Below are 12,582 nucleotides of genomic sequence, written 5' to 3' on the forward strand. Positions count from 1 at the left end.
AAGTATAGAGTCCTCCACTGGTCCACGCTGCTCCGGCGGTCCTGGGTAAGATAGTTCATTCTAGCTTGCCCTATGTGGAAGAGGACTCAATACCCTACCTGTTGAGCTTGAAACAAAGTCATCACTTGGGCATGCTCATATTGCCATACAATATTCCATTATCTACTAATGAGCATGCAGCTATATGATTATAACCTGTAAACGATTACCCCGCCGTAGTTCAGCGCTTCAACCAAGTGATGACTTCAGTATGGCTAGTGTGTGAAGTATAAAGTATAGTCCTCCCCTGGTCCACACTGCTTCGGCGGTCCTGGGTAAGATAGTTAGTTCTAGCTTGCCCTATGTGGAAGAGGACACCATACTTAATACTGTGGTGTAATGAACAAAGTATAGTCCTCCACTGGTCCACGCTGCTTTGCAGTCCTGGGTAAGATAGTTAGTTCTAGCTTGCCCTATGTGGAAGAGGGCATACAAGACAAAGTATAGTTCTCCCCTGGTCCACGCTGCTCCGGCGGTCCTGGGTAAGATAGTTAATTCTAGCTTGCCCTATGTGGAAGAGGACTCAATACCCTACCTGTTGAGCTTGAAACAAAGTCATCACTTGGGCATGCTCTATAGCCAATCACATGACATTAACCTAAGAGAGCATGCAGCGTATTATCCCAATGCAAAGTAAACGATAGACTCGCCCTAGTTCAGTGCTTCAACCAAGTGATGACTTCAGTATGGCTAGTGTGTGAAGTATAAAGTATAGTCCTCCCCTGGTCCACACTGCTTCGGCGGTCCTGGGTAAGATAGTTAGTTCTAGCTTGCCCTATGTGGAAGAGGACACCATACTTAATACTGTGGTGTAATGAACAAAGTATAGTCCTCCACTGGTCCACGCTGCTTTGCAGTCCTGGGTAAGATAGTTAATTCTAGCTTGCCCTATGTGGAAGAGGGCATACAAGACAAAGTATAGTTCTCCCCTGGTCCACGCTGCTCCGGCGGTCCTGGGTAAGATAGTTAATTCTAGCTTGCCCTATGTGGAAGAGGACTCAATACCCTACCTGTTGAGCTTGAAACAAAGTCATCACTTGGGCATGCTCTATAGCCAATCACATGACATTAACCTAAGAGAGCATGCAGCGTATTATCCCAATGCAAAGTAAACGATAGACTCGCCCTAGTTCAGTGCTTCAACCAAGTGATGACTTCAATTTGGCTAGTGTGTGAAGTATAAAGTATAGTCCTCCCCTGGTCCACACTGCTTCGGCGGTCCTGGGTAAGATAGTTAATTCTAGCTTGCCCTATGTGGAAGAGGACACCATACTTAATACTGTGGTGTAATGAACAAAGTATAGTCCTCCACTGGTCCACGCTGCTCCGGCGGTCCTGGGTAAGATAGTTCATTCTAGCTTGCCCTATGTGGAAGAGGGCATACAAGACAAAGTATAGTTCTCCCCTGGTCCACGCTGCTTCGGCGGTCCTGGGTAAGATAGTTAATTCTAGCTTGCCCTATGTGGAAGAGAGCATACATGAACCAAGAACGAAGGTTATGATCGAGGAATGATTCGACAACTAACCGATGGTATGAAATGTGAAGAATTCAAGCAAGCACACAATCAAGTCATCACTTGGGCATGCTCGATAGCCAACCCTATGACATTAACCTAGTAGAGCATGCGAAAACCAATATATATGTAAACGATGCCCCTCCCTAGTTCAGCGCTTCAACCAAGTGATGACTTCAGAATGGCTAAATCAAATCGGTTCAAAACATACCATCGGTACCCTATTGAAACACACAAGTCGATATCAAACCTCATGATTGTGTAGTCCTCCACTGGTCCACACTGCTCCGGCGGTCCTGGGTAAGATAGTTCATTCTAGCTTGCCCTATGTGGAAGAGGGCACATTACTCAATACTGTGGTGTTATGAACAAAGTATAGTCCTCCACTGGTCCACGCTGCTTCGGCGGTCCTGGGTAAGATAGTTAGTTCTAGCTTGCCCTATGTGGAAGAGGGCATACAAGACAAAGTATAGTTCTCCCCTGGTCCACGCTGCTTCGGCGGTCCTGGGTAAGATAGTTAATTCTAGCTTGCCCTATGTGGAAGAGAGCATACATGAACCAAGAACGAAGGTTATGATCGAGGAATGATTCGACAACTAACCGATGGTATGAAATGTGAAGAATTCAAGCAAGCACACAATCAAGTCATCACTTGGGCATGCTCGATAGCCAACCTCATGACATTAACCTAGTAGAGCATGCGAAAACCAATATATATGTAAACGATGCCTCCCTAGTTCAGCGCTTCAACCAAGTGATGACTTCAGAATGGCTAAATCAAATCGGTTCAAACCATACCATCGGTATCCTATTGAAACACACAAGTCGATATCAAACCTCATGATTGTGTAGTCCTCCACTGGTCCACGCCGCTTCGGCCGTCCTGGGTAAAATGGAACATTCCAGCTTGCCCTATGTGGAAGAGGGCACATTACTCAATACTGTGGTGTGAAGTATAAAGTTCAGTTCTCCCCTGGTCCACGCTGCTTCGGCGGTCCTGGGTAAGATAGTTCATTCTAGCTTGCCCTATGTGGAAGAGGACACTTCATACTTCGTCTCTAAGCGGCGGCTTGACTCCTCCCTACGGGGAACGGGTTTACGCGCACAGCGGCGGCTTACGCACTATGGCAGTCATGGATGCCTTACGTTTCTATGAAAAGTGTGTTCCTCCCCTGGTCCACGCTGCTTCGGCAGTCCTGGGTAAGATAGTTAGTTCTAGCTTGCCCTATGTGGAAGAGGACACGTAGACTTACTGTGGTGTGAAGTATAAAGTTCAGTTCTCCCCTGGTCCACGCCGCTTCGGCCGTCCTGGGTAAAATGGATTCATCCAGCTTGCCCTATGTGGAATGAGGACACTTTATGCTTCGTCTCTAAGCGGCGGCTTGCTCCTCCCTACGGGGAACGGGTATACGCGCACAGCGGCGGCTTACGTTATGGCAGTCATGGATGCCTTACGTTTCCATGAAAAGTGTGTTCCTCCCCTGGTCCACGCTGCTTCGGCAGTCCTGGGTAAGATAGTTAGTTCTAGCTTGCCCTATGTGGAAGAGGACACGTAGACTTACTGTGGTGTGAAGTATAAGGTTCAGTTCTCCCCTGGTCCACGCCGCTTCGGCCGTCCTGGGTAAAATGGATTCATCCAGCTTGCCCTATGTGGAATGAGGACACTTTATGCTTCGTCTCTAAGCGGCGGCTTGCTCCTCCCTACGGGGAACGGGTATACGCGCACAGCGGCGGCTTACGCAAGTTAGTCACCCTCGGCAGTGGATCACTCGGCTCATGGATCGATGAAGACCGCAGCTAACTGCGCGTCATAATGTGAACTGCAGGACACATGAACATTGATAAGTTGAACGCATATTGCACGTCGTGGGAACCTACCATGATGTACAGATGACTGAGCGCTTATATTTGAGAAATGTATCGCATACATTTAACTACGCCGTGACACCCGTCACGAGACGTGCACCATGATGTTAACTAGGGTCGCGACGACCCGCTAGCATTAAAGAACCCGTGGTTTACAATATACTGGCATTGGAATTCGAAGTATTTAGAGCGTCCGTGTTCCCGCGTGAGGCGGAAGTACGAGGAGAAGGCGTGCTTGTGGTGTCTGTGGTGGTGTTTACTGATGTCTAGCTTCAGCTTATTTATTTATTTAAATAGAAGCGAAGATGTCAAAGTAGCGTCGAAGCAGCAGCGGTAGCACAAATGATTCAAGTATGGAAGTTGACCAAAGGAACACAAACAAACTAGCGTATGGGCAATGGAAGGTATCAGTGAGTTAAACCACACGCGGGCTAACAGCCCGTTAACCGAGTCCAACGGTACATATTGGACATTGAAACAAAGTAGTCGCAAGCCAGATGTGACGATAACAACCGCAAGGTACATAAGCCTCAGTTCATGTGTGACAACCCCCTGAATTTAAGCATATTAATAAGGGGAGGAAAAGAAACCAACCGGGATTCCCTGAGTAGCTGCGAGCGAAACGGGAGAAGCTCAGCACGTAGGGGTGGCGGCCTGTCCGTCTATCCGATTCCGTGTACTGGTGCGTCTCACTATCCGTCATCTTAGCGCTTTTCAAGTCCAACTTGACCAACTTGATATCATGTGGAGCTTATGCTCTGGGAAAACCATCTAACACCTGTACCACCCTTTTGGGTACCACCGATCTCGTCACTATGTTCGGGCCAAATATAGGTTATAACATGCCCAACATATAATTGTTCTACACCAAGTCTCTATCTCTTACCGCCTGCTCGGTATTTTACTCGTAAGTCCAAATTTCACAACTTGTACTTTTTGGCCCAATGTACTCGAGTTTCAATTTTGGTAACATTTTTCGACTTTGACACTTAATAACTTCCAAATCATGCTAGTTAGCGCTTTGCTTTCTTCTAGTCGTATCTAGCGCTGGGTGTTACCTTTCCAAAACATATCCTAGCTTAACAATCCATGCCATACAGCCGGAGCTATACGGTGCACAAGTCAAATCCATTTTAGCCATGTTTCATTTTTGCTAATTTTTGACCACTCGTATCACCCTTCCAGAGTGGTCCGATCTTCTCGCTTTCTATGGACGACTTTTAGGTCTCGTAGAGGCAAACTTATAAGTATTCTACGTCAACCCGCTATCTCTTACCGCTTGCTCGGTATTCTTGGTCTTGTGTGATTTTTGGCCATTTTGGTATTATTTTTCCACTTTGTCGCTTAATAACTCAGTTTTGCTCAACACTTAGCGCTTCGGTTGTTTGGGATTATAGTTAGCGCTCGGTTCGACCTTTCCAACACTGATCTAAGCTTGTCGATCCGTTCCATACAGCCTGAGTTATTCGCGATACCGTGTTTCAATCCATTTCTCAAGTCTCGTTTTGGTCCAACTTTGAACCAGCCATATCACCCTGATGGGTACCTCCGATCTTCTCGCTCTATATTGGCCAAAGTTAGGTCTTGTGACAACGTACTTATGATTGTTCTACGCCGTGTTCGTAGCTCTTATCGTTCGCCCGCTATTTTCGATCATAAGGTGAATTTTCGCCTCTAAACCACCATTTTTCACCTTTGCCCTCTAATATGACCGACTTGCTCAACACCTAGCGCTTCGCTTGGTAGGACACATAGCTAGCGCTCGTCAAGACCTTTCCAACGCATATCCAAGCTTTCCGATCCGAGCCATACAGCCTGAGCTATAGGCGATACCGTTTTTCCCATTTTCTTGGTCACATGCACTTTAGGGTACCCCTTTTTGCCTTTGACCCTTAATACCTCCTCCGGGTCACTAGTAGGCGCTCAGCTTGGTAGGAAACATAGCTAGAGCAGGCCTTCACCTTTCCAAAACTGCCTCAAGTGTACCGATCCGACATCTAGAACCAAAGTTATGGTCATTCCTATCATGCTCTACTTTCATGGTCAACCTCCACCAAGCACACCTAGGTTGGACCAACTTTCACCAACTCATCTCGAACCCCAAATTTGCTTCGACCTACTAGGTTTCCCTAGCAAAGTGGCCAAAACATCCATTACAACACGACTGGTCTTTCTGGTGGTCGACCTAGGCGACTTTGTTCGACGACCACCACCCCATGGAACTAAAAGACGTCCCTTGATACGGACCACCGATACATTTTCCGGCCTGTCTAAACTACACTCATCGAAATTTTTTTGGGTCCCCACCGTCATACAAGTTTGCCTAGGTCAAGTTTTTCTTCCGGATCGGCCGCGGACCTCACTTTTCATTATCTAGGGAGGCCATAGGGCCCCAAAAGGGGTTTTTTAAAATTTTCGACACTTTCGACTTTGGTCGGATTTTTTCCGATTTTGGTCCGACCTAGGGACTTGGTGGTCCAAGGAGCCTCGGGACCAAACTTTTTTCTCAGGGGTCCCTACCTCCATACAACTTTGCCTAGGTCAATTTTTTGTTCCAAATCGACCGCGGATTTCACTTTTCAATATCTGGGGCTCGTGTAGAGTCCGAATATGAGGTTTTCTCATTTTTCGACATTTTCGACTTTTTTCGACTTTTTTCGGGTTTTTCGACCTAGGGGTCCGCCGAACAAATTTTGGGTCAAAAATTTTTATTGAACTAGTCGAAAGTACGCAAAAAGATAAGACTTTTTGCCGAAGACACCATGCCCCGGAACCGACTCCTTCCCCTTCAAAATTGGGGACAAACGTGATTTTTGAAACTTTTCCTTAGGGAGCCCAAGACTTAGAAAATTTTCAAATTCTCGATTTTTCGATTGCGAGCTAGCGCTTTGCGGTCTTGGGCAATGTTGTAGATCTCGACGAGATAAGACTTTTTGGTCAAGGGACATTTTGCCCTCCGACCCCTCCTTCCCCCCGCAAATCGCCCCCCAAAGTGCAATTTTTGCATTTTCACCTCTTTGCACGCACTGTTCGGCCCAAATGGCCACTTTCTATGGGTCTGAGCGCTTTGCGGTCTTGGGCAAACTTTTAGAGCGTACCAAGCCCTAATTTTAATTCTTCTACACCACCTTCGTACCTCTTCATCCCTGGCCGCTATTCGCGTACCAAGGTAATTGTTCATTTTGTCAATCATTTTTCATCTTTGACTGCTTATATCGGCCTTGCCATGAACCGATAGCGCTTCGCTGTGTTCTAACGTAAGTTAGTACTAGCTCAATACCTTTCCAAATCATGTCTTAGATTGTCATTTGCTTGCATACAGCCGGAGCTATGAGCGATACCGTAAAAAGTACCGAAACTTGGAAAAATCCTTTGATCGCCCATATCCCCCCTTTGGGGGCCAGATATCGAAAAAAGTTCTGATTCAAAAAGTTGCGCATTACCGTGTTTCTAGTTATGCCTAGAACATTTCACTTCGCTAGCTGGCCTGCAACTTAGCCGTAATTGGGATTTTAGGGTGTTCTTGGAGGGCCCATTTCCTGCGACTTGGTATCTTTTGGGCCCAATGTTTCTCTAATATCTCCACGAGTTTTCCAGATAGCCTTTTCAAACTTTTCAGGGTGCCTAGAACACCTCAAGACCTTTCCAACGCTATGCCGTTTGCCTCGCTCGGACATCTACAGCCAAAGTTATTCGAGGTACACGGTACCTTACCCTGTTTTCTCAGTACTTGGTCGAAAATTTCGATCAGCCATATGACCGACTTGGACAACCCTGAGCGGGTTGGCCCCATATAACTAAACTTTCGTCTCGTGGAGGCAAACTTATAAATATTCCACGTCAACTCGCTATCTCGTACCGCCTTGACGGTATACTTGGTCCAAGGGCCATTTCCAGCGACTTGGTCGCAATTTCGCTCTAAGTTTCGCTAATACCTTCGTCCGTGGACATGGTGATTTTTTGTTCGTATTTTTCCTTGATAGTCCCACTCAAGACTATTCCATACCAGAGCCAAGCGTCCCGCTAAGTGCCATACAGCCTGAGCAGTAATTCATGAAAGGTACCTCTACCAGTTTTTGCCATACTTGGGTACAAACTTTGGATCGCCCATATCTCCACTTTGGAGGCCAGCCAGCACCTTGGCCTCATATACTTTTTGTTGGTCATACCATGCACCAAATATAATTGTTCTACGCCAACTTGCTATCTCTTCTCCAACTTGCCGTTATTCTTGGTCCAAGTCCCATTTCATTCGTTTTTGGACCCATTTTGCTATATGTTTCACTAATAGCTTCGGCCATGGACAAGCTGATTTTCTATTTGTATTTTTCCTTGATAGTCCCACTCAAGACCATTCCAAAACACACCGCAGCTTGTCGCTCGGTGGCAAACTGACCGAGTTATAATTCATGAAAGGTACCTCAACTTGGTACACCACGTGGTCGGCCCAAACCATAAACCGACCAAACGACCGACTTGGAGCACCCTGACCGGGTTGGCCCCATATAATGAAAGTTGCGTCTCTACACGCCCAACTTATGAATATTCTACGCCAAGTCGCTATCTCTTACCGGTAAGCCGGTATTCACCTTCCAAGGGGGATTTTGGTCAAGTGCCATTTCCTGCGACTTGGTCCCCGAATACGACCATCATCACCTAATATCTCCGTGGTCTTTCAACTCAGCCTCATGAAACTTTCAGGGTAGATAGGTCTCCCCGAGACCTTTCCAACGGTGAGCCGTTTGCCTCGCTCGGCCATATACAGCCGAAGTTATTAATGGTACTTGGTACCTTACCCTGTTTTTTCCATACTTGTTCGTACTTGGGTACAAACTTTGTATCGCCCATATCTCCACTTTGGAGGCCAGCCAGCACCTTGGCCTCATATACTTTTTTGTTGGTCATACCATGCACTAAATATAATTGTTCTACGCCAACTTGCTATCTCTTCTCCAACTTGCCGTTATTCTTGGTCCAAGTCCCATTTCATTCGTTTTCGGACCCATTTTGCTATATGTTTCACTAATAGCTTCGGCCATGGACAAGCTGATATTCTGTTTGTATTTTTGCTTGATAGTCCCACTCAAGACCATTCCAAAACACACCGCAACTTGTCGCTCGGTGGCAAACTGACCGAGTTATAATTCATGAAAGATACCTCAACTTGGTACACCATGTGGTCGGCCCAAACCATATACCGACCAAACGACCGACTTGGAGCACCCTGACCGGGTTGCCCCCATATAATGAAAGTTGCGTCTCTACACGCCCAACTTATGAATATTCTACGCCAAGTCGCTATCTCTTACCGGTAAGCCGGTATTCACCTTCCAAGGGTGATTTTGGTCAAGTGCCATTTCCTGCGACTTGGTCCCCGAATTGGACCATCATCACCTAATATCTCCGTGGTCTTTCAACTCAGCCTCATAAAACTTTCAGGGTAGATAGGTCTCCCCAAGACCTTTCCAACGGTGAGCCGTTTGCCTCGCTCGGCCATCTACAGCCGAAGTTATTATTGGTACTTGGTACCTTACCCTGTTTTTTCCATACTTGTTCGTACTTGGGTACAAACTTTGGATCGCCCATATCTCCACTTTGGAGGCCAGCCAGCACCTTGGCCCCATATACTTTTTTGTTGGTGATACCATGCACCAAATATAATTGTTCTACGCAAGCTTGCTATCTCTTCTCCAACTTGCGGTTATTTTTGACTCAAGTCCCATTTCCATAGTTTTTGGTACCAATTTGCTCTATGTTTCGCTAATAGCTTCGCCCAAGGACTTTGTGATTTTTTGTTCGCATTTTTCCTAAATAGTCCCACTCAAGACTATTCCAAATCACACCTTAGCTTGTCGCTCAGTGCCATACAGCCAGAGTTTTAATTCATGAAAGGTACATCACCTTGGTACACCACGTGGTCGGTCCAAACCATCAACCAACCATATGACCGACTTCGAGTCGAGCTAGCGGCTAGGCTCAATATAATGAAATGCGTGTCTTGATGCGGGCTACTGACGGTCTGAACAATGTAGCTCGCTAGCTCGTCTCTAAACTTGTGTTTTGGTCGAATATTGGGTGTTCATGTACCACTTCGGGTAACATGGACTTTGGTGCAACTTTACCACTTGTGCACTTAATAACTTCCCGGTCATTCAAGTCTTTGCCTTCATACTTTCAGGGTAGTTAGGTCTCGTCGAGACCTTTCCATACATATGCCAAACTCATCGATCGGACATCTATAGCCCGAGTTATTCGCGGTACACCGTACCTTACCCTGTTTTTTCCTCAATTGGGTACAAACCTTGGAACACCCATATCGCCCCTTTAGAGACTAGCTGGCACGTTGGCCTCATATAATGATAAGTGCACCTCAACTAGGGCTACTGACGGTCAGAACATTTCAACTTGCTAGCTCGGGCCCACACTTGTGTTTTTCTCGAATATATGGTTCAAGTGTGCCACTTTGGGCACTTTTGGACATTTTGTCCCCACACAACTTTCTTGCCTTGGTAGATAGGGTCTTGTGATCTTGGGCAAAAAGATGCACCAAGATAAAGTCTAACTTTCGTTCTTGTACCGCAAAGCGCTATCTCAAACACCCGAGGAGATAGAAAGTGATTATGTTCGGTATATCGGTCTTCCATGGCCTACTATGGTAAACCCCTGCAGGTATGCAACCGAAGGTGCTTGGTACATGTATTTGGTGCAATATCGGTGCAAAGTAGGTGTTTCCTTGATCGGGCTATAACTTTCTTGGTTGATGTTGGATTGCTTTGCGGTCTTCGGGGGATAGTTAGGGAACATGTTGGCCAACATTTCCTTATTCCTCAGCCTGGCCGTACCTCTTACCGTCTAGGCGGTATACATGCTCTAAGTTGGAACTTGTGTTCCTTTGGGTAACTTCTCTGACTTTGACGCTTAATAACTTTCGTTCATATGCAGTCTAAGCTCTGCAACTCTCAGGAAAGCTAGTACTACTCATTTCCTTTCCATATCAGTCTTTGGCTTGTCGATCCGATGTCTACAGCCTTACTTATTCACGTTCCCTGTGAAGGTAGGTTTTTGCCCATTTTCCAGTTCATGTGGTAACATTCCCAGACTTTGCCGGCTTTCTCTTCATGTGGTAACTTGCTTGCTCATGTGGTAACTTGGAAGTGTATTTCTGACAGACCCAATCTGGGACTTAGCCGATTTTTCTCTTCATATTATATGGATCCATCACTAGGCCATCTTGCTTGCTCATGTGGTAACTTGGAAGTGTATTTCTGACAGACCCAATCTGGGACTTAGCCGATTTTTCTCTTCATATCATATGGATCCATCACTAGGCCATCTTGCTTGCTTGTGTGGTAACTTGATAGTGTATGTCTGACAGACCCAATCTGGGACTTAGCCGATTTTTCTCTTCATATCATATGGATCCATCACTAGGCCATCTTGCTTGCTTGTGTGGTAACTTGGAAGTGTATTTCTGACAGACCCAATCTGGGACTTAGCCGATTTTTCTCTTCATATTATATGGATCCTGGACTTAGCCGATTTTTCTCTTCATATCATATGGATCCATCACTAGGCCATCTTGCTTGCTTGTGTGGTAACTTGGAAGTGTATTTCTGACAGACCCAATCTGGGACTTAGCCGATTTTTCTCTTCATATCATATGGATCCATCACTAGGCCATCTTGCTTGCTTGTGTGGTAACTTGGAAGTGTATTTCTGACAGACCCAATCTGGGACTTAGCCGATTTTTCTCTTCATATTATATGGATCCTGGACTTAGCCGATTTTTCTCTTCATATCATATGGATCCATCACTAGGCCATCTTGCTTGCTTGTGTGGTAACTTGGAAGTGTATTTCTGACAGACCCAATCTGGGACTTAGCCGATTTTTCTCTTCATATTATATGGATCCTGGACTTAGCCGATTTTTCTCTTCATATCATATGGATCCATCATTAGGCCATCTTGCTTGCTTGTGTGGTAACTTGATAGTGTATTTCCGACAGACCCAATCTCGGACTTAGCCGATTTTTCTCTTCATATTATATGGTTCCATCACTAGGCCATCTTGCTTGCTTGTGTGGTATCTTGAAAGTGTATGTCTGACAGACCCAATCTCGGACTTAGCCGATTTTTCTCTTCATATAATATGGATCCTGGACTTAGCCTGTTATTAGGTTATTATATATGGATCCTGGACTTAGCCGATTATTAGGTTATTATATATGGATCCTGGACTTAGCCGATTTTTCTCTTCATATAATATGGATCCGGGACTTAGCCGATTATTAGGTTATTATATATGGATCCTGGACTTAGCCGATATTTCTCTTCATATAATATGGATTAGGGACTTAGCCAATTTTTCTCTTCATATAATATGGATCCGGGACTTAGCCGATTTTTCTCTTCATATAATATGGATCCGGGACTTAGCCAATTTTTCTCTTCATGTGGTAACGTATGCCAATCGCTCACAAGTCATGGGATAAGGGTACTTGTGTTCTTCCATCTTCTAAGTCCCGCACGGGGACATCGTGATCGCCCCAAGTCCGGAATAGCGCCAAGTCAAGCCCCACGGTGGCCGTGCAGGACCTGTTAGCGGCGGCCCCACTGACAGCACTAATCCGGACTTAGAAATTATATCTTTCTAATCGAACACCACACACGCAACACCACCATACCACCATCTCCTTGCAAGTACCTAAGTACCCGCAACTCCATGGTGAAGGCAATGTCACTCCATCACCAACCTCTTTGCATTGCAAGCACTTGCGTACCTACAACACTCCGAAGAAGGCAACGGCGCGCGATGCTCGACTCCACACACCTCACCACACCACACCACCGATGGCCAGCCAGCCAGCCAGCCCAGCTAAGGGCTAACCCACCAACCAACCACCAATGGCCTAGGCCAGCCGGATCCCACCTTCAAGTCCAAGCACAGCCAAGTGCAAGTACCGCCAAGTGTTCACCAACCAACCATCACACCAGGTCAGCCGGCCAGTACCCACCTTCAAGTGCCATTACCCTCGGGTGCAAGCCCAATCAAGTGTTAACCAACCAACCCGGCCAAGGCAGCCAACAGGCCGGCACCCTACAGCACCGACCCGCCATCACCACCTCAACCGTTGACCATGCAAGTGGCCTCGGACAACAGGT

At 46.2% G+C, this 12,582-nt stretch overlaps 1 non-coding gene across 1 annotated transcript; it reads left to right on the forward strand.

Annotated features, from left to right (window-relative positions):
- The first annotated feature begins 3,302 nt into the window (after positions 1-3,302).
- LOC131270015 (5.8S ribosomal RNA) lies at positions 3,303-3,457 on the forward strand. The gene has a single exon (XR_009179162.1). It is a non-coding gene; the product is annotated as a 5.8S ribosomal RNA (ribosomal RNA).
- Positions 3,458-12,582: the final 9,125 nt, after the last annotated feature.

The sequence above is a fragment of the Anopheles coustani genome (assembly GCF_943734705.1).
Source record: "Anopheles coustani chromosome X unlocalized genomic scaffold, idAnoCousDA_361_x.2 X_unloc_120, whole genome shotgun sequence".
In the NCBI taxonomy this organism is placed as follows: Eukaryota; Metazoa; Arthropoda; class Insecta; order Diptera; family Culicidae; genus Anopheles; species Anopheles coustani.